This window comes from Orcinus orca, chromosome 15 (genome assembly GCF_937001465.1).
Source record: "Orcinus orca chromosome 15, mOrcOrc1.1, whole genome shotgun sequence".
NCBI lineage: Eukaryota > Metazoa > Chordata > Mammalia > Artiodactyla > Delphinidae > Orcinus > Orcinus orca.
This window is the reverse complement of record NC_064573.1, coordinates 34,823,245-34,847,126: the sequence shown is the minus strand read 5'-3', so window position 1 is coordinate 34,847,126 and position 23,882 is coordinate 34,823,245. Positions and strand designations below refer to the sequence as shown.

At 37.8% G+C, this 23,882-nt stretch overlaps 1 long non-coding RNA gene and 1 pseudogene across 1 annotated transcript in view; both read left to right on the top strand.

Moving 5' to 3' along the window:
* LOC125961242 (uncharacterized) overlaps positions 1 to 23,882 on the top strand; it is a 1,149,807-nt gene that overhangs the window by 1,106,670 nt on the left and 19,255 nt on the right. The gene's annotated exons all lie outside the window — the stretch shown is intronic.
* On the top strand, positions 22,185 to 22,730 carry LOC101278034 (peptidyl-prolyl cis-trans isomerase A-like; annotated as a pseudogene).

Below are 23,882 nucleotides of genomic sequence, written 5' to 3'. Positions count from 1 at the left end.
AAACTCAACACCCATTTTCCATAAAAACTCTCCAGAAAGTGGGCAGAGGAAGAGCCTACCTCAACATAATAAAGGCCATATATGACAAAACCAGAGTCAGCATGATTCTCAAAGATGAAAAACTGAAACCATTTCCTCTAAGATCAGGAACAAGAAAATTTTCCCACTCTCACCACTGTTATTCAACATAGTTTTGGAAGTGTTAGCCATGGCAATCAGAGAAAAAAAATAAATAAAATGAATCTAAATTGGAAAAGAAGAAGTAAAATTGTCACTGTTTGCAGAAGACATGATACTATACATAGAGAATCCTAAAGATGCTACCAGAAAACTACTAGAGCTAATAAATGAATTTGGAAAAGTAGCAGGACACAAAATTAATTCACAGAAATCTCTTGCCTTCCTATACACTAATGATGAAACATTTGAAAGAGAAATTAAGGAAACACTCCCATTTACCATTCCAAAAAAAAGAATAAAATACCTAGGAATAAACCTACCTAAGGAGACAAAAGAACTGTATGAAGAAAACTATAAGACATTGATGAAAGAAATCAAAGATGATACAGACAGATTTAGAGATATAACATGTTCTTGGATTGGAAGAATCAACGTTGTGAAAATGACTATACTGCCCAAAGTAATCTACAGATTCAGTGCAATCCCTATCAAAATACCAACAGCATTTTTCACTGAACTAGAACAAAATATTTTACAATTTATTTGGAAACACAAAATACTCTGAATAGCCAAAGCAATCTTGTGAAAGAAAAACAGAGCTGGAGGAATCAGGCTCCTGGACTTCAGACTACACTACAAAACTACAGTAATCAAGACAGTATGGTACTGGAACAAAAACAGAAATATAGATCAATAGAACAGGATAGAAAGCTCAGAGATAAATCCACACATCTATGGTCAACTAATCTATGACAAAGGAGGCAAGAATAAGCAATGGAGAAAAAGCAGTGCCTTCAATAGGTGCTTCTAGGAAAACTGGACAGCTACATGTAAAAGAATGAAATTAGAACACTCCTTAACACCATACACAAATATAAACTCAAAATGGATTAAAGACCTAAATGTAAGGCCAGAAACTGTCAAACTTTTAGAGGAAAATATAGGCAGGACTCTCTATGACATAAATCACAGCAAGATCCTTTTTGACCCACCTCCTAGAGAAATGGAAATAAAAACAAAAATAAACTAATGGGACCTAATGAAACTTAACAGCTTTTGCACAGCAAAGGAAACCATGAACAAGATGAAAGGACAACCCACAGAATGGGAGAAAATACTTGCAAATGAAACAACTGACAAAGGATTAATCTTCAAATTATACAAACAGCTCATGCAGCTCAATATCAAAAAAACAACATCCCAATCCAAAAATGGGCTGAAGACCTAAACAGACATTTCTCCACAGAAGATATGCAGACTGCCAACAAACACATGAAAGGATGTTCAGCATCACTAATCATTACAGAATGAAAATCAAAACCACAATTAGCTTTCACCTCACACTGGTCAGAATGGCCATCATCAAAAAATCTACAAACAATAAATGCTGTAGAGGGTGTGGAGAAAAGGGAACACTCTTGCACTGTTGGGGCAATGTAAATTAATACAGCCACTATGGAGAGCATTATGGAGGTTCTTCAAAAAATGAAAAATAGAACTACCATATAACTCAACTATCCCACTATAATAAATGCTAGAGTGGGTGTGGAGAAAAGTGAACCCTCTTGCACTGTTGGTGGGAATGGAAATTAATACAGTCACTATGGAGAACAGTATGGATTTTCCTTAAAAAAGTAAAAAAAAAAAAAAAAAAAAACTACCATATGACCCAGCAATCCCACTATTGGGCATATACTCTGAGAAAACCATAATTCAAAAAAAGACGCATACCACAATGTTCGTTGCAGCATTATTTACAACAGCTAGGACATGGAAGCAACCTAAATGTCCATCAACAGATGAATGGATAAAAAAGATGTGGTACATATATACAATGGAATATTACTCAGCCATAAAAAGAAATGAAATTGAGTTATTTGTAGTGAGGTGGATGGACCTTGAGTCTGTCGTGCAGAGTGAAGTAAACCAGAAAGAGAAAAAGAAATACTGTATGCTAACACATATATATGGAATTTTAAAAAAAGGTTCTGATGAACCTAGGGGCAGGACAGGAATAAAGATGTAGAGAATGGACTTGAGGACATGAGGAAGGGGGAAGAGAAGCTGGGATGAAGAAAGAGAGTAGCATTGGCATATATACACTACCAAATGTAAAATAGATAACTAGTGGAAAGTAGCTTCACAGCACAGGGAGATCAGCTCGGTGCTTTGTTACTACCTAGAAGAGTGGGATAGGGAGGATGGGAGGGAGGCTGAAGAGGGAGGGGATATGGGGATATATGTATATGTATAGCTGATTCACTTTGTTATACAGCAGAAACTAACACAGCACTGTAAAGCAATCATACTCCAATAAAGATATAAAAAATAAATAAAGTACAGCCAGCATAATTTTACTAATATTTAAAGTAGATTATAATCATAGTGTTAAATCATGTAATATTTTTCTGGTAAGTTTTTTAATTAATGGAAATTAGATGAAAACAAAGCTTGGCATACATTTAAAATTGTTCATCTAGAAATACATAGTACCCTAAAAATAAGGTATTGTGAAAGGAAATTCCAAGCCCCTTGTTTGTTATAATATAAAAAATATAATACATCAGAGCATCATGTGATAAACAGCCTATTTCTATGAGAGTTTCTCCTTGAAGTGTACTACCACAGATTGCTACTACTACTATGAAAAGAATGATTCTAAATCGTTTAAGTTTTTCCAAGCATTTTTCATTTCAAGTTATATTATATTCATTTCAAGTTATATTATATTTTGTAATTTAAAAAATACTGAGACATAGACCAAGGAGTATAGAATACCTCTGCCACCTCACCACCACATCACTGAAGGCCCTTTACAGCACTTCTTTTTACCCAGTATATCATGTCCAGCTTTCAACCAAAAATTACAGGGTTTACTGAAAGGCAAAAACACAGTTTGGAGAGAGAGAGCAAGCTACCAGAACCAGACTCAGACATGGCAGGAATGTTGAAATTATTAGCCCAGTCATTTAAAGTAACTATGATTAATATGTTAAGGGAACTAACGAAAGAGGATGTTGCTTGATAATCTGGAATTTATGAATTGGGTAGGTAACCTGTATCCTATTGTCATATAATTTTCCACTGTGCATTTTTGACTGACCTTGGATACCCAAGGTCAAAGAATCCCACTCATTGTGGCGAGAAAGGAAGGTATTCAGATAGGGAAGGAGAAGAGCTATTCAAATGTGGGCACCCACAAAGTCATCCTAGAGTGTGAGGGTTCTGAGGCAGAGCTAGCTTCACAGACACCTACTGCTAAAATCATCCTCTTAAATACAGGGTGAGTATAGAGATGACCCTGCCACCTGAGAGCCATAAGGGGAAGTACACGGGAGGTGGGGCACCAACCTACCATTCACAGGAATTGCATTGTGTGTCTCCCCCTCCCCCAATCCATACCTTAGATAGTTCACTTCCTTTCTCTTCATGTAAGCTTCCTAGGTCTATCTGAAGATCTACTGTCTGGACACCCTGGAACTGGAATCCTACAAAATACAGGGATTCCGCATGCAAAGAAAATCCCTAAATATTTATTTCCACATAATTTAAGTGGTGTGATTTGAATACTCTAGAAGACAGGTCACCAAAACAAATCCCTTGTGTTCCTTTCTTCCTGCTACTCACCTCTCAAAGGAAAGGGTGTCCCTTATTGCATGCCTCCTATCACTGTACCCTCATAGCCACACTCCTTCATGGAGGAGGGCAAGGAAAGAACCTCCCTGGGCATGCACCCTTAAGCTGGCTCTGGAATGAGGGGGAAAGCTGTGTAAAGACTCACCACATTTTAAGAGACATATCAGAACATAGACCGTGTTTTATTTCTGGCATCTTTTACCAGTAAAAACCTCAGTAACAGTCAGTCTGTGAAGATGAAAACTATCAAAAAGGAATGCTAATCCCACTTCTCGGAATACACTGTGACAAAACTATAATTTAAAAAGATACATGCACCCCTATATTCATAGCAGCACTGTTCACAATAGCCAAAGCATGGAAACAACCTAAATGTCTATTGACAGAAGAATGGGTAAAAAGATGTTGTGCATATATACAATAGAATATTACTCAGACATAAAAAAAAGAATGAAATAATGCCATTTGCAGCAACATGGATGCAACTAGAGATTATCATACTAAGTGAAGTAAGTCAGAAAGAGAAAGACAAATACCATATGATATCACTTATATGTGGAATCTAAAATAAGGCACAAATGAACCTATCTACAAAACAGAAACTGATTCATAGGCATAGAGAACAGACTTGTGATTTCCAAGTGGGGTAGAGAGAGGGATGGACTGGGATTTTGGGGTCGGTAGATGAAAATTATTACATTTAGAATGGATAAACAACAAGGTCCTAACATATAGCACAGGGAACTATATTCAATATCCTGTGATAAACCATAATGGAAAATAATATAAAAGAAGAATATATGTGTATGACTGAGTCACTTTGCTCTACAGCAGAGATTGCCACAACATTGTAAATCAACTCTACTTCAATAGAAAAAGGGAATGCTGTTCACCGCTACTCAACGAATCAGCTCTGGAAGGGGTCGGATACAGAGGGGCTTTTACCTCCACACCTCTGGTTTGATTCCAGATATAAAAAGACTGACCAAACATCACTCTAATTAGAAGGCAATAAAGTTCCATAGCAAAACAAATTCCAGTTTGAACTCACTTCCAGGGGACATTTGTCTTCATCATAGGATGTGCATACTTGGGGTTTGGCGGGCATTTCTGCTTTAAAGAGGATTTTGCCATAATGAGTATGAAGATGGAAAACTTTTCTCAGTTTTGAATGCCCACGGCTTGCTCTGAACATGGTGCCTCAGCCTCCAGGTGCCATTCAGCCAGGCCTGACTACCCTTCCAGACTGCTTTCCTATAATAGTTCCAAGAGAAGAAAGGAAAGCAAAACAGTGCTGACAGATTGTGGAGGTGATAAATTTCTTGAAAATTAGACCTGCTAATAGGGTAAAAGTCTATTATTGCTTGAAATCTCCTAAGGTTTCATACTTTTTATCCCCTTCTCTCTCTTTCTCTATTTTTAATTGAAACACAAAATTCTGTAGGGGATATAGCCAATTGAGTCGGTAACGAGTCAAAAGCTTAGGTGTGCAGCTTATTTTGTTCATAATAGATTTTTTTTTTTCCTGCAGCTTCCTGCAGTGTCCATCCCCTGCCCAGTGGAATGGTTGTCATGGGATGCAGTGGCTTAGCCTTCTAGAAGAGTTTTTGGGCCACTGAATCACTCAGGTCCAATAGCTTCTTATAAATGCTCCCACTGGAAATAGAAGTTTCCTTTTTCCCCATTTTCTCCAATTCTGCCTCACTCAGAGTTACAATTTAAGCAAATGCATCCCAGTCCTCTTTCAGATATTCTGCATCATGAGAGGACCACGTCAGAGCCAGATATAGAGACAGAAGAGAAAGTGAGAAACACTGAGACGGAGGCATCTCCTAGTAGATTGTGATTCAGCCAACTGACAGTGTGTGAGAGACAGTAAAAATCAGAGAGCAAAGTTGGTCCTGCATGACCCCAGCGTATGTCATTTTATTCTACTCTCCATTAAAATAGGAATTATAGCTGCTTTTTCTGTATTACAGGATTCTAGTAAGAAACAAATGCACTGTAATGTGAATGTGATGGGTAATTTCCTTTCCAATTGGGTTATAGTTGTTTTACTATGTTGTGTTAGTTTCTACTGTACAGCAAAGTGGAGTCCCCTGTGCTATACATCAGGTCCTCATTTGTTATCTATCTTATACATATGAGTATATATAGGTCAGTCCCAATCTCCCAATTCATCCCACCCCCCCCTTTTCCCCCTTGGTGTCCATATATTTGTTCTCTGCATCTGTGTCTCTATTTCTGCCTTTCAAAGCGGATGTAGATGGACCTAGAGACTGTCATACAGAGTGAAGTAAATCAGAAATAGAAAAACAAATATCATGTATTAATGCATATATGTGGAATCTAGAAAAATGGTACAGATGAACTGGGTAAATGGTTTAAAAAGGCAACCGATCACTACCTTACATCAAAAACAATGCAAGTATGGCTAACTAAAAGCCACAAATAAATTCAGAAGACAAAAGTAAGAGTATGTAAACTGAGGCTGTGTTCTAGATTTTTTTTTCACATGTATACGTATTCCACCTCGCCAACTATTGAAGAAGTGGTGGGGCATGGCTGTAGTTGACATGTGCATCAGCTCTGGATCCAGGCTAACTGAATTTAAACCCTTGTTCTGTTGTGAAACAGTGAGTAATTGTTTCTTAGATCCCTTGTCTGTAGAAAGGTAATCATTCTGGAAGGAATTTTGGGATGCTACCTGGACAGAGTAAGGCTCAATTGACATTAGGTATTCTTTATTCCTCAAGTAAATCTCATATATTCCTGCCTCAATGTTTTTATTACACTCTCTTCTCTTCTTTTGGAAAGTCCTCCTGACTTGTCATATTGGCAACTGATTCTTTATTCGATTTCCTTTGGATTCAGGAGGCTTTCCCTGACCCTTAAACCTATAGTGGTGTCTCTCTTCTCTGAGCTTGAAGGATTATTGACAGCCCCTGATTTGGAGCTTAATTATAGACTGCCAGTTGGTATGATGTTTTGTTGTTTATTATTTTCTAGGAAGCAGCATGAACAGTGGAATTAAACTTTGGTATCAACAGACAAGGGATTGAACTTTTTGTTGGCCCATTATCCTCAAGTACCTCATTTATCCTGAGCTTCATTATATTAACTTGTAATGTAAAGATGATCATAATAACTGCCTCATGATTTTGAAGATCTACAGAAGGAAGATCTATGAGAGTTCTTGATAACCAGGAAAATTGATTTACTGTTCTTTTATGTGCTCTGGCCTATCCAAATTAAACATACAGTCTTGAAGAAATGAAATGTTATATATTTAGAGTCCTATAGTACCCGGCAGAATGTTCTGTGCCTGAGTGATACCCAATTAATATTTCCTGATTGTTAAGTTGATGTATTGAATAAATACATTAATTAACAGAGATGCAGATTGAATAAGGTTTCATGGCATGAATGAGAATAATTAGAAGAGAGACAGAGTAGGATAGGCAGGTAGAAGGTGCCATAAAGTCATCCCAAAGAAAGGGATCAACCTTGATTAAAGCAAAAGTATTTATGTATTTGTGATGTGTGTATGTGTGTGGAGAGAGAGAGAGGAGGGAGAGATAGGGGCAAAAGCTTAAGAACTAGGTACATATATACATATATGTAAAGGTTCACCATAAGAAAAGGATGCTATGAGTAAATGTTCTCTCTTAACCATGCTATGCATAATTCAGAAATAGAACAGGAGAGGAAACAAATATCCTCTTATCCAAGAATAAGATGCTAGAAGAGATGGGATTTTGGTGACTTTCCCAGACAAGAGGAGAAAAGAGGTGAGTAAAATTTATCAGGAACAATGCAGCTTTATTAACTAACTGCTGCAGCCCCCACAGTTGCTTAAAATTCTGACCGGTCCTGATAGAGAGTGTCCATCAGATTTTGACAAAGAGTGAATCATAATATGCCTTCTTGGGCTATGCTGAATGTCTCATGGTAGTTCTGGTTCACAGGACCAGTCTTCTGGAACTCCACCACATAAGATATATGTAAGTTTGAAGCTTCTGCTTATAAGCAGTTTAACCCTAAAGGGAACTGAATATCTGGAAAAGGTTTAATTTTATACTCATTAATTTGCAATAAAGAAATTATTTCCTAATGGTAGGGATTGTAATGATAAAAAAAAAAATAGCTTGTTGATTCCATTGTGTGATTCCTAGAGTTTCAGTGATTTATTGCTCCCAAGTCACATCCCCAATCCTTTGCTTATGTCTAAACTTTCACACTTTAAAATAAGGCTAGACAACTATGATATCCTTCAGTAGATAAATGGATAAATAAACTCTGGTACATCCAGACAATGGAATATTATTCAGCAATAAAAAGAAATGAGCTGTAAGGCATGAAAAGACAAGGAGAAAACTTAAATGCATATTACTAAGTAAAAGAAGCCAATCTGACTACATACTGTATGCTTCCAACTATGTGACCTTCTGGAAAAAGTAAAACCATGGATACACTGTAAAGATCTGTAGATGCCTATGGTGGGGTGCAGGACATGGATAGGTACAGCATAGAGGACTTTTAGGGCAGTGAAAATACTCTATATGATATTATGATGGTGGATACATTTCTTTATATATTTTCCCAACCCAGAGAGTGTCCAGCACCATTAAGGTAAACTATGGACTTTGGGTAATTGCAATGTATCAATGTAAGCTCCTTCTTGATAAAAGATTTACCACTCTGGTGAACAATGTTGATATTGGGGGATGCTATGCATGTGTGGGAGCAGGAGGGATATGAGAACTCTCTGCACCTTCCTCTCAATTTTATTGTAAACCTAAAACTTCTCTAAAAAATAAATTCTTAAAAAATAGAGCTAGAAATAGTGTTCCTAACCTCCATGACAAAGTATGACTAGTATCAGGCAGGTGTTTTGGTGATCAGGGTACATGTTATGGGAAGGAAATAAGAGAGAAAATTACTTTGTGGAGAAGTGAGACTTCACAGAGAAGTTGGGCATCGAGATCAGAGGCAGGGAACCCTCACACAGTCTCCCTCTGTGGTCTGGACTGGAGGAAGTCATAAACTTGGGACATCTGAATTATTCTCATCAACCTCCTCCACACAGATTTCTACCATGTTCATTACTGTCTGGTACCTCGATGCTCACACATTATACTATCTGAACTCAAGCACAAGCCTTTGCTTATATACTTTGTGATTTTTGGATTTATGCATTATCTAATGAATTAGATTTCAAGTGAAGCAAGGACAATGCCTTTTATTTTTTAATATTTTCCACACCATAAAGGACACTACTTAAAAAAAAAAAAATCAATGAATGCTTGCTAAATGAATTTCTGATAGAATCAACAAACCCAAACAAAGAATGTGAAACCCAGAAGTGGATTTAGAGATTTAGAAATTCAGAAAAGTTAAGCAACTTGCCCAAGGTCGTCACACCAGTAGTTGATAGCCATCCAGGACAAGAACTCAGGTGTTCAAATTCCCAACCCAGTGTCCTCCACTATATCATGAGCTGTCTCACGGAGCCTAACAAATTCGGCCTCAAGAATGTTATGTTTCCTATTGTCTTCATTTTTCTTCTAAATTTGGCACACAATTTTTGTTCATTGGACTATCTAAACTTCTACTTTTCATTGTTCACGGGAATTGTCCCTAGAACTATCAATAAAAATGACAGGGATGTCAATCCATCTGCTCATTCATCCATCACATGCCCCAGTGCAGTTATTTACATAGTGCCGTGACACCGTGAACAAACACATGTGGAGAAAAAGAGAAAGACGAGAGGACAAAAAAGACATCTGGGATGTTGATGAGCCATTTTCCTTACAGTGTGCAATACTCAATCAGCATTATGTATACAGTAGGTGTATCTGTCACGGTCTATGATGCTTTGGTGATAGTGCATTAGCCATTATCAATAGAGCCATTACAAAAGACACTACCTCAAGTTCTGCTGAGATGTATACATTGGCACATTGCCAAATAGTTGCATATGGTATAGAAATCTGCAAGAGTTTATTAGACATTATTATACTTACAGAAGCTTCTTGCTAAATAAACACATAGATTTCCAGAACTAGGGCCTCTAACTCAAACCCTTAAACTGATGTCTCGCACAAAGTTGTTAAAGAAAAGAATCCTGCAGTGTGGTTCTGTCTTTGTTTCATTACTACCATTCCGTACACATAAACATACTCACATATACAGACACGATCACACACAAACACAGGAACATTACATTTTAAAGGGCTTAGAGCTAGAATTTAACCCTGCAAAGCTAGCACTGAACTCAAAACACAGCCCACAGAAGACCAGGTCTTTTCTCTCTCTTACATCCTCTCAGGACACCAATTAGATGACTGAACACATAGTCGGTACTCGGCAAATTGACTGAAATATTGATTTTTTTTTAACTGTCACAATCTCTGCAGAGTTTGTTTTATAGCCAAGGAGAAATTCTATGGTCATCAAATGATGATCAATTTCTTCAAGCAAGTGAGTTACATCCTAAAGAAAAGGAAGGTGATCTGACAGTTACAGGATTATAGATTGCTATTTTATCTTTTTTTTTTTTTTTTTTTTTTTTGCAGACAGTATGTAAGGTGGTAAAGTTGAAGGAAGTGAGGATTCTATTTTGTTAGTGATAATTGTGTTTTCATCCCATAAATCTGAGAGGGAACATACCAGCTCTTTACATGCTCCTCCTCCTAATCTCTCCTACAACACTATCCCTCCACCCAAATAAAAATACATGGGGTTCTAAGCTGGACATCAGTCAGAGCAAACCAGAACGAAGGCTTTTCAAATCTTCCACCTCTGGGGCTTCCTTGGTGGCACAGTGGTTGAGAGTCTGCCTGCCGGTGCAGGGACATGGATTCGTGCCCCTGTCCGGGAAGATCCCACATGCCACGGAGTGGCTGGGCCCCTGAGCCATGGCCGCTGAGCCTGCGCGTCCGGAACCTGTGCTCCACAACGGGAGAGGCCACAACAGTGAGAGGCCCGCGTACTGCAAAAAAAAAATCTTCCACCTCTATACACCTGTGAAGTGATGCTTACTTCTCCCTTTTGTCCAGCAAAAGGAAACTTTTTTTTAACCTTATCTGATCCACTTCCCCTTTTTCCTCCTTCTAAAAAGGAATAATTCCTTTTTGCTGGAAGGAGGGAAGAGAGAGAGAAAACAAATGCTATCTGTGGCTGGTCTGGAGCAGAAATGTCTGTGGCTTAGGGCATGTGGGATATTTTTAGTAGTTATGGTGTATAAAAAGATTGGAGAGAAGGGGAGTGATTTTTCAGTTTTTTAAGTGGGTCATAAATTAGATCTCCTTTAACATCCTTCAAGATGTGTAACTAAATAATGGAATTATTTGTTAAACTTCTGGTTGCTGAACTGCTTCTTGAGTACAGTATTGTGGAAAGACTCGGTCGTATGATTCCTAAGTTCCTAGTATTTATACAGGAAGACTTAGAGGTGAGTCTTTACAGGTCATCCAATCCTAACTCTCACACAGAATTTGGATCTCAACTGCATGATTATTGGAAGAGCTTTGGTGGGCCTCCGGTTAAGTACTTCTAATGTTGATATTTCATATGCAGCTGAAATTTGCTTTGCTACAACCTCCATGCATTAGTTCTAATGGTATTCTCTGGAGAGGCATAGAATAATTTTACTTCCTTCTTCACTATCTGCCACTAAACTATATTGTCAGTAAGTTTGTTCTCACATCCCTCAGTAAATATGTTCTCCTCCACTCTGAATATCACTGGTTCTTTCAATAACTCCTATGACATATGTCCAGACACTCTAAAATGACTTTTCCTCTTATCTGAACATATTTCATGTTGTAAATATCATACCTAAACTGTGGCTTGTAAGTAAATATAACACTCAAGGTGTAGTCTAAGTGTGAGTGCAAGGGCTCAACAGAACTATTATTGTCTTTCATTTTTTTGCTTATTTTTTTCTTGGCATTACACTACCTCATTTCTCCTCTCACATGCTGTTAGCCCTGGTTGAATAACCTTCTGTGTCCTAGGATAAAGCTTGCACACATGTGCTAATCTGTACACTTTCAGAGAGAGTTTGCACAGTCAGTGTGATAATTAACTCTGGAGTCAGATCTAAACAGGTTTAGATCCCAGCTGGACCATCCACAGGCTAAAATACTTTGAGAAAGTTTATTAACAAGTAAGTCTTTTCACTTATGCATTGTTTTTAAGCAATGCACTAAACATTCCTTTATGTATTCTTCTCAATTAAATGTTATCTTTTCAGTTTGAGCACATTATTGCAGATCTTTAAGGTGGTTTTGAAATCTTAAAGCCATTCAAACTTTCATAATTGAAATGGTTCAAGAATTCATTCTTCTACTAGCTTTCCATCATCTACCTGTAAGAATAGTGTCTTCTACAACCTTTATCCTTAAAGAGTGACCCGTGGACCAGTAATATCAGCATTACCTGGAAACTTGTTAGAAATGCAGACTCTCAGACTCCAGATCTACTGAATCAGAATTTGCTTTTAACAAATTACACATGTGATGCAAATTAAAGTTTGAGAATCTCTAAATCTTTATTCACAGAGCTGAGAAAAATAGTAACCAATACAGTGTATTTGAGAATTACTTCTAAATCAGTAATGACCAGTTAATAAACTCTTTGTATAAGTTCAAGAAATATGAGAACACCTATTACTACTGTAATTTAAACAATGTTCCATCACTCTCTCAAAGTAGATTATAAGAATTTTGAACAAATGTTCCTCTTGATTTCCTCCAAGTTTGATTCACTCTTAATCTGAGTGAATGTGGGTCAAGGCTATGGAGGGTGAACGCACAGCCTGTGTTCTGAAGGCTGGTGCCTGGCTTCAAATCTTGCCTTGGCTGCTTAACTCCCAGGTGACTTGGGCCATTTGCTTACCTTCTAAGTCCCAGTTTCCTGATTTGTAAAAAGAAGATAATAACAGTACCTGTCTCCTAGCTTTATTGAGAAGATTAAACAAGGTAACCCATGTAAATAATTTAGAAAAATGCCTTAAATGTGGTAAGTGTTCCCTTTCTTTCCTGAATCCTTAAAATGCTTTTATTTAGAGTGTTTGCTCTGGGTCATAATGGACTTTTTTGTATGTTGTCTCCATATTTAAACTCTAAGTGCCTTGATGATACTATTTTATGCAGGCATTCCCTAAGACATAACCAGGTGATTTGTCTAATGTCCATACGTGAGACAGTTTGGAAGTTGAAATGCATTTTTCAGCAGAATCTTAACCTAATCCACAAATGCTTATCCAAGCAATGATAAAGATGATAATAGTTATTCTATACTTCTATGACTGCTACTGCTAATCATACTATAGTGTCTAACTGCCTCTTATAGTGATATGATGTAACTCCTCTTTCTCTAGGGAGTTTGGAAGACAGAGGCTGGAAGGTGAAGGTGGGAGTCAGTGCTCCAGAAATCGAGTGCAACCAGTTGGCATGATTTGTGGACCAAGAATGTCACCATATCAGTAAGCAAAGAATGTTGTGGCAATCAAGGCATCAGCCACTGTATCCACCTGGATGGTGCACACTGAGGGGATTCAGGATATAGCAAAAAAGACACTGGCCCTAGATAATTAAAGTGAATATCAGGAGAATAATTTCACTAAGCTCAGATTCTTGCATCTTCCCATACATAGAAAAGTGCTAAATTCATTAACTTGAGATGTTTGTTTTTCTTTAATTAGCATTAATATTTTGATGTTCGACTACCTGGGATTTTTTTTGCAAAAATTTTCTGTATATCCTGCATCCTCCTTTACCTTTTTGGAACAGTCTTCAGAGCTATCCAAGAGGCTGTATCCCTGGATTAAATCCTCAGTAAGTCCACTGAATAAAACACATATCTCCAGCATTTATTGTTTCTAGATTTTTTGATGATGGCCATTCTGACTGGTGTGAGATGATATCTCATTGTAGTTTTGATTTGCATTTCTCTAATGATTAATGAAGTTGAGCATTCTTTCATGTGTTTGTTGGCAGTCTGTATATCTTCTTAGGATAAATGTCTATTTAGGTCTTTGCCCATTTTTGGATTGGGTTGTTTGTTTTTTTTGTTATTGAGCTGCATGAGCTGCTTATAAAGTTTGGAGATTAATCCTTTGTCAGTTGCTTCATTTGCAAATATTTTCTCCCATTCTGAGGGTTGCCTTTTGGTCTTGTTTATGGTTTCCTTTGCTGTGCAAAAGCCTTGAAGTTTCATTAGGTCCCATTTGGTTAGTTTCTATTTTATTTCCATTTCTCTAGGAGGTGGGTCAAAAAAGGATCTTGCTGTGATTTATGTCATAGAGTGTTCTGCCTAGGTTTTCCTCTAAGAGTTTGATAGTTTCTGGCCTTACATTTAGGTCTTTAATCCATTTTGAGCTTATTTCTGTGTATAGTGTTAGGGAGTGATCTAATCTCATACTTTTTACATGTATCTGTCCAGTTTTCCCAGCACCACTTATTGAAGAGGCTGTCCTTTCTCTACTGTACATTCCGGCCTCCTTTATCAAAGATAAGGTGACCATATGTGCATGGGTTTATCTCTGGGCTTTCTCTCCTGTTCCACTGATCTATCTTTCTGTTTTTGTGCCAGTACCATACTGTCTTGATTACTGTAGCTTTGTAGTATGGTCTGAAGTCAGGGAGCCTCATTCCTCTGGCTTCATTTTTCATTCTCAAGATTGCTTTGGCTATTCGGGGTCTTTTGTGTTTCCATACAAATTGTGAAATTTTTTGTTCTACTTCTGTGAAAAATACCAGTGGTAGGTTGATAGGGATTTCATTGAATCTGTAGATTGCTTTGTGTAGTAGAGTCATTTTCACAATGTTGATTCTTCCAATCCAAGAACATGGTATATCTCTCCATCTATTTGTATCATCTTTAATTTCTTTCATCAGTGTCTTATAATTTTCTGAATACAGATCTTTTGTCTCCTTAGGTAGGTTTATTCCTAGATAAATGTTGGAGAGGCTGTGGAGAAAAGGGCATCCTCTTGCACTGTTGGTGGGAATGTAAATTGATACAGCCACTGTGGAGAACAGTATGGAGGTTCCTTAAAAAACTACAAATAGAAATACCATATGACCCAGCAATCCCACTACTGGGCATATACCCTGAGAAAACCATAATTCAAAAAGAGTCATGTATCAAAATGTTCATTGCAGCTCTGTTTACAATAGCCCAGAGATGGAAACAACCTAAGCGTCCCTCATCGGATGAATGGATAAAGAAGATGTGGCACTTATATACAATGGAATATTACTCACCCATAAAAAGAAACAAAATTGAGCTATTTGTAATGAGGTGGATAGACCTAGAGTCTGTCATACAGAGTAAAGTAAGTCAGAAAGAGAAAGACAAATACCGTATGCTAACACATATATATGGAATTAAAAAAAAATGTCATGAAGAACCTAGGGGTAAGACAGGAATGAAGACACAGACCTACTAGAAAATGGACTTGAGGATATGGGTAGGGGGAAGGGTAAGCTGTGACAAAGTGAGAGCGAGGCATGGACATATATACACTACCAAATGTAAGGTAGATAGTAGTTGGAAGCAGCCACATAGCACAGGGTGATCAGCTTGGTGCTTTTTGACCACCTGGAGGGGTGGGATAGGGTGGGTGGGAGGAAGGGAGACGCAAGAGGGAAGAGATATGGGAACATATGTATATGTATAACTGATTCACTTTGTTATAAAGCAGAAACTAACACACAATTGTAAAGAAATTATACTCCAATAAAGATGTAAAAAAAAAAACACATCTCAAATTTAGGTTGTGCATTTTTTTTAAGTCAACAGAGAACTTATATGTACTGGTTATACCTGCCTTCCATCAAACTCTTTGAGGAGTAAAGATGGTAAATACTTGTATAAACAGAAGCCCCAGCCTTGCAATAAAAGTCTTCAATTTGAGTCTCAGCTTTCACATTTACTAAATTTCAGACTTTATTCAATTTAAATTATCTAGGCCTTCATTTCTCTTTTTGTAATATAGGAAGAATTTCCAACATTCTCACCAGGTGACTAAAAAATGACTATTCGTTAGAAATATCTTTGTAAACACTTAATTTCTAGGAAAAGCATGAAGAAGAAAAGTGATGTTGATAATAGATTTCCTTCCTTTGACTCTGGTGGTCTCTCTACTCTTACAAGATGTTATGCAAAACCTTTGCTTTGGATATGCTTTATGATTCTTCATGGAAATCTCTGAGAGAGGTATTAGAAGAAACTAGTGGAATTGATTTCTGTCAGCACCACAATTGCTGTTTATTTCTACAATTGACCCAATATGGAGACAACTATATTATATCAAAGATGTTAAAAGCTGCCTTTAAATAGCTCCCCCACTGGCCTGCCACGGTGTTAAGTTGCTGTAATGGTATTATTCCTTAAGGGCATCTAGTGGCGCTATCGTTCTTTTTTTTTTTCTTTTTTGAAGCTGGGTCAAGGCTAATGTGTTATCCTAGGAGGATTCATATATTAGCTAGTTAACATATTAGCAGGGGCTATTGTCTCTGATTAAGCCATTATCACCCCCTGTCCTGTAGCAAAGAAAATGACCCAAGGGGAATGGGTCACATGATGGACTCATTTTAATGAAAGAGAAGCAAAATTAACAGTTTGAGATTAAGTTTGGGGCTAGTTAAAATTTTGGTATCATGGCTTCCAGGCACTTAATCATTGAGACTGGGTCTCCAGAAGAGGCTTCAAGAAAGCTAACCCCATTTATTATCTTTTTCATGGGCCAGGATGTGTTGTTGACACACAGTGAGGCCAAACAAACCAAAACATTAGAGTTGGAGTTTGGAGCAGAGGAATGTTTATTACAGGACCAAGCAAGGAGAACAGGGCAGCTCAAGCTCAAAAGAGCCAAAATAGTTGTTAGTTGTTAGTTGATAGTTCTGGGGGAAGAGTTTTTATAGGCAAAATTGGAGGCAGGGAAAAGTTTTTAGGGTGTGTGACTTTCCTCTGATTGGCTCATAGTGAGGTAACAGGGCATTGTTCTGGGAATCTCAATCATCAGCCTTCTGGTTCCAACTAGTCAGGGATCTATGTGCTTGTGCTCAGCCTGAAGTTACCATCCTCCACCTGGGTGGGGGTCTTAGTTCCCATAGAAGAACTCAGAGATGTGTATCAGATTGTCATGCACTTCTCTTGAGGAGGAGCCAGGACCCTGCCCCACAGCTGCACTATTTTTCCTTGATGGCTTTCCTTTGTTTCTGCATTCCCTCACTCCTCTAATGAGTAACTGTTTGAATCTGCCCTTTGGAACTCAAGGAAGGTCTAGGAGGCTGAAACCTTTTTCCTACAAACAAGAAACAAGGGACACAGAAATAGGCTTTTGTACCTGGGAGGGCCAGGTCCTACTCAGTTTCAATCCCCCCTTTTCTCTGATACTTCTCAATCTTGAGGGGAACAGATGTTGGACAAGAAAGGGAATGACATTTTAGATAGAGAGGTTAATCATAAACTCAGCAGAGAAACTTGGTTTTAGGGGGACTTGGTTTCAGATTTGCTTGCGTGGTGGACTCCATATGTAGTTCAGCATGGCGTTGATATAAAAGTATTAACATTAATGGCCTTTAGGTTCCTTTATAAGACTTAAAACTAGTGGTTAAACTTCCTCTTTATCAAAGATGTTGTTCCCTTTATCATCAACACATGAAATGCATTTTGGGAAATTTATTTCAGTTTCCCTTTAAGTTTATATATATATATATATATATATATATATATGTATATATACATCCACATGTACATACATCTATTCTGGAATAATTTTTGATTTAAAATGAAACATCAGTTCTTCATGTTTTCTAATATTTTTAGGCCCTGGAAAAGTTTCATCTCATAGACCTAAAGCTGTAAGATGATAATATTGAAATGCAAGTCACAAGCTTCAATTAGGTACAATCAGAAATCATGCGGTGACTTCATTAAGTATCATTAAGAATGATCAAAATATTGCTCTTAGGAAAAATACATCAAAAGCATTGCATTTACACATTGATTAAACAGGATCTGCAATTTCTAAAATCTGGTATGGGAAAAAAGAATGGAGTAAATTAAGTGCTCATATCCCACTTAGCAACAAGGGAGTGCTTAGCAACTGGCAAAGGAAGACATAAAGGGAGATGGTGGAAAACAAAATATGATCAGCTTCTGAAACAGGGGGAGGAATCAAGAAAGGACAATGTAACTAATTGGGGCTGGAGGAGAGGTTGCTATCCCAGGAGCAGTGGTCAAGTTCATGTTAGCCTGCTTTGTATAAGATTTTTATTTTTAGCTTTAGGAAATTAAGCTTATAATTAGGGAATCAAGAGTACAGGAAGGACTCTCATCAAAGCCATGAGTGTGGCTAGAGTCATCTCTGGTGACATGCATGTACCCATTTACAAATATTTTCCCCTTTTACTCGTGTATTAAGGTGCATAGCCGAGTTCTCAGTCCCACAAGATTTTAAGTCTTAAGGAGGTTTAAGGAAGACTTGATGTTATATCCCTTTGAGAACTCTTCAATAGTATTAGTTTTCTAATTACTCTCCCTGATCCCCTTGCTTTGCATTTTATCTGCATTCCTTGGTAGTACCATTCATCCCATGACTTCAGCTCCCATTGTGCACTGATAATTCTCAACCCTTCTTATCCACTTAGAGACACCTCTTTCCTGTGCTTCAATCTGTGCCCATGAATGTTCATGGGCCACTGAAACTTACCATGATAAATCCTATTCTCCCCACCCTCTTGCTCCCCACTTTCATATACCATCTTAGGAAGACCATCACCCATGCAGTCACCCCATCCAGGACCCTCCCTACATCTGTCTCCTTAACACCCACATCCAGTCTGTAGCTAAATTCATTGATTCTTTCCCTGAAATGTGTGTCAGTCTCACTCTCCTTCACAATAAATCTAAAATAAAAAATGAAAAATAAATCATCATCCTTCACCAAAATCCAAATTTGTAGCATCGCATGAAGGTTCCTCATCATCTGGCCAAATTGACTTTTTTCTTTTTACTTGGTTTCTGCCATTCCAGTTTGCATGTAGCCCATGTTTGGGTCATATCAAATGTGTTCTCATTCCTGAAAGGTGCCATGTTTTCTGACACCTCTTATCCAAAATTGACAGTGTGCTCTTCTTTTACCATGCCCTGACTTTATCTGAACCTTGAAAACTTACATAAACTTCTCATGCTTAACTCTTTGTATCATTCCTAATACTGGGCTTATGGTAAAGTCATATTAATTATTGTTTATCAAAGAATTCCCAAAGGAACAGACATTTACAATCAAATTTCAGATATTACAGTAAGTGTCACTGGAAATAGTAGACATTCAATAAATATCTGTTTAATTGAATTAAATATATGGACAAGAATCCAGCATCCCCAAAATCAGAACCCACAGATGAGGAGTTGAAAACATTTTTTCTGTAAAGAACCAGATAGTAAATATTTTAGGCTTTGCAGGCCATATAGTCTCTGTTGCAACCACTAAATTCTTCTACTGTAGCATAAAAGCAACCACAGACAGAAAAAAAAAAACAAAGCATTGCAGTGGTCTAATAAAACTTTATTTATGGACACTGAAATTTAAATTTCATATAATTTTTAGGTGTCGCAAAAGATTCTTCTTCTTTTTTTTTTTAACCACTTAAAACTATTGAAACAATTTACTCAGAAACTATATAAAACCACTTAGCCAGCTGGATTCAACCCACAGGCTGTGGTTTGCTGATTTCTGCTATATCTCATCACTGGTTTCAGCTCCTTATTTGGTCAACATTTTATACAAACCTCATTTGGATTGTTGCCACCAACAGTTAACATAAATCATATCCATGTCATTGCTTTATTCTAGCAGTCATTTTAGCTATACCCCAACCTGGAAATCCCCCAGACTTATGAGACTTCCTCTTAATACTTGTTATTACTGTGTATATCGAACAGGTGAAGAGCTTATCCCATTCTTTCTAGCAATTTTAGAACAAACACAGAGCCTCTGTGTGACCCAGTGTTTGACAACCATTTGCTCCTATATTGTTACATCTCATATTGTCACAATTAATTTTTCACTATCAACTTGCTTCCTAAGAATCCATTGTTTTTTCCCTGAATTGCCATCTTCTCCTCTGTCAAGGCAATTTCTTCCCTATGTAAAGCATTTTAATTTTTTTTTAACAGAGCATCACTTTTAATCTTACTAATATTACTAAATTGATCTTACTAACCTTGACTCGCCCTTCTGCCCAATAGGAGATCATGAATTCTTATAATTTTCTATGGTAAGTCCTTTTCCTGTACTCCCAGTATTCCATACTTACTAAGATACATTATGATTCTTACTTAGTCTGTTCAAGCTGCTATTATAAAATACATGAGGTATTTTACCCAATACCCATACATGGGGTCACTTATAAACAACAGAAATTTATTTCTGATAGTTCTGAAGGCTGGTAAGTCTAACATCAAGAAGCTGGCAGATTCAGTATCTGGCAAGGGTCTGCTTTCTGTTTCATAGATGGTCATTCTCTCTCTGTGTTCTCACATGGCAGAAGGGGGTGAGGGGACTCTCTGGGATCTCTTATAAGGGAATTAATCCCATTCAGGAATGCGCTACCCTCATGACCTAATTGCTTCCCAAAGGTCCCAACTCCAACCACTATCGTATTGGGAATTAGGTTTCAACATATGAATTTTGGGGAGAGACACAAATATTCAATCTAAACCAAATACACAATACTTATATTCAAAAGAAGAATGATGAAAAGAGGAAGGAAGAAGAGGAGGCAGAGTAAGAGGATGAGGAGAATAAAGAAAGGGAAAAAAATAGTAAGAAAGGATAGAGACCAGAAATAAAGAAACAAATAGGAAGGTTATATTACATACTTAAAATGAGATTGTATGAAACTCTTTCACAAATATTATCTGCTATGAGCTAGGAAACTGGAAAAAATTACTTTTGACCTGGAGAAGTTAATTAGTCAAAAAGAGAAAGGAAGCTCAAATCATACTTTTTTAACCTTTTTTCCTGAATCACACTCTATTTGAAAGTCTGATAGAAGATACTTCAGGCTGACAGTTTCTCAAGTTCCATCTGTGTTCAGGCTCTGGGCATCCTGGGTCTTTTTATATGGATAGAAATCAAACCCTAGTACAGCATCAGAATGTTCTAACTTCTTGCAATGGTATTTACATTCCTCTGCTGCTTTTTCAAAAGATGTCCAGACCTATAAATATTAAGCTACATTTTGGGGCCCTAACCTTGAATGAGGGCAGTTACCATTTAATATTGCCAAAGGAAGGGAATGGGTGCAGGAGTAGGCAAGGGAAAGAAACACAAAACCAAAAATGTCAAATCTGATTGATTTAAAACTAGGTAGGCAAATCAGCAAGGGCTGATTGATCCAGCATCACTGGAGAGTGAGGTCAGACAGGGCTGTTTTAAAATTATTTGGTATTTTCAGAAATTGATTACTTATGGAGAGCATTAAGAAGTAGCTGTGCACATTCATTTAATGGGCCAGTGACTCTTGTACAGGGCTGGAGTCGTCACATTCAATCTCATCTAGTCCTTGTTAACTTGCACTTTCTTCTGAAGAGTGTTTATTTATTACAGATGCTATAAGGATAAACTACAAACTAGAATAATAAATAATGCCCTAAATGGGATTTTGCAAGCACTACCTTCCCACCCATCTTTCTATTCCCAGCCCCCAGTGTGACAGGCACCATTGTTTACAGGCCTGTGAATGTCTGTAGGGCTGAAGAACAAGTCCTTTTCTGTCCTAACGTGCATTTCAGTGAGGAGACATCCACTTATATGGAGAGAACTTAAGGACACTGGGATGTCCTCCTGTTCCCCAAAAGTGCTCCTCAGTGGTCCATTCATTGAAGGGACATTCCACTGGTTCTTTGAGTTAGTGATACCCTTTGAAGATATGAACAGTCTTGGGAGAAATGTCATGCCTTACTGCAGTCCTAGATATACAACTTGGTATAAATTCATGTTGTTGGTCATTTCCTACCCTTTCAGCTGGAAACAGGCCCCAAAGGGAAAATTGATATGATGGAGAAAGAGAGGAATATTTTGGAATATGAACCGTGGACCAATGGGTTGTATTTGGGAGTGGCACTTCAAGAAAATCTATAGAGTGAGGCGATAAGAGGGCAAGGACTTTGACATGTGTGTGAGCGGGCACACACACACAGACACACACAGACTTCACTCAGAATCAAAAACGGAACTTCATTTTTAACTTCTAATCTGATAACTGCCTAAAGGTAAGTCTCCATTTCTCCAGAGATCTTTTCAAAACTTCCCTTATGGCTTTGCAGACGCTGCCACACAGGAACCTCCCGCGGTGCCCAACCATGGTCAACCCTACTGTGTTCTTTGACATCGCCATTGACGGCGAGCCCTTGGAACGTGTCTCCTTCGAGCTGTTTGCAGACAAAGTTCCAAAGACAGCAGAAAACTTTCATGCTCTGAGCACTGGGAAGAAGGGTTTTGGTTATAAAGGTTCCTGCTTTCACAGAACAATTCCAGGATTTATGTGTCAGGGTGGTGACTTCACATGTCATAATGGCACTGGTGGCAAGTCCATCTATGGGAGAAATTTGATGATGAGAATTTCCTCCTGAAGCATATGGGTCCTGGCATCTTGTCCATGGCAAATGCTGGCCCCAACACAAACGGTTCCGTTTTTCATCTGCACTGCCAAGACTGAGTGGTTGGGTGGCAAGCATGTGGTCTTTCGCAAGGTGAAAGAGGGCATGAATATTGTGGAAGCCATGGAGCACTTTGGGTCCAGGAATGGCAAGACCAGCAAGAAGATCACCATTGCTGACTGTGGACAAATCTAATAATAAATTTGACTTGTGTTTTATCTTAACCACCAAGACCATTCCTTCTGTAGCTCAGGAGAGCACCCCTTCATCTCCATCTGCTCAAAATATACTATAATTTTGTGCTCTCATTGCACTTCTTTGGGTTCCATATTTTCCTTATTCCCCTCCAAGTTTAGCTGAATTGCAAAGTTAAGTTTATGGTTATGAAATAAAAACTAAACAATCAAAAAAAAAAAAAAAAACTTCCCTTATGACATAGCGAGAGTCCCCACTAGAAACTGCTGGTTTATTCCTACACAGATTTTCTCTTTTAAATCATTAACAATAAGGACACACCATCCACATCCCTCTCTTTATAATTTTATACAACTTTTAAAGCTAAGCTCAAACTGCAATCCCGTGAACACTGTTACCTATTTCTTTGACTAAAATTGTCTTACTCTGATTTCCCATTATCTTTTGAAGTGTTTAATTCTGTTTTTACAGTTGAATTCTCAGATGATTTTATTTATCTCACATAAAATACAAACTCTTTTATGGCAAGAACTCCCGTTTCTTGTATCCCTAACATATGGTTGTATCCAGGACGCAAACCCAAGTATAAAATCAAAATATCACTTATCCTCCCTCCCTTTTTTAAAAAGAGGGCATTTGGGTGAGGTGCATGTACTAGAATGACTGTCACATTCCCCATGCACTGTATGGAGCTGACTAGTACTCCTGAGACTATAGCTTTATAGATTTTGTGTGTTTCTCCAAAGTGAATCTTTCAGGTATCTTTCTAAAATGGTAAGAGAATTCCTTTAGGATATTTATTTCATATGAGTAAAGATATAAAGTGCATCAATGCATGTATATCCAATGGTGAAAAATGCAACACTTCCTAGGTTTGTGTTTTTCAGCTGTCCCACAATACATTTACTGTCGTCTAATTAGGCATTCTAAGAACATAAAGTCCCGTTGTGTTTACCCTGCAACAATTATAATCCAGTGTGCCTGACATCACAGTATTTATCCCCAGAAATAATGACTCCATGGCAAAGGCAGCAATATGAGTGCATCACAGGACCAAACAGAGCAGCGAGGGAGACCCTAAAGGAAGTACTCCATATTCAGATACAAACGGGGTTCACAATGAACAGATCACCAATTTTAATAAACCTGATGAAAGGGAAGTAGATTGGATATGAAAGTCA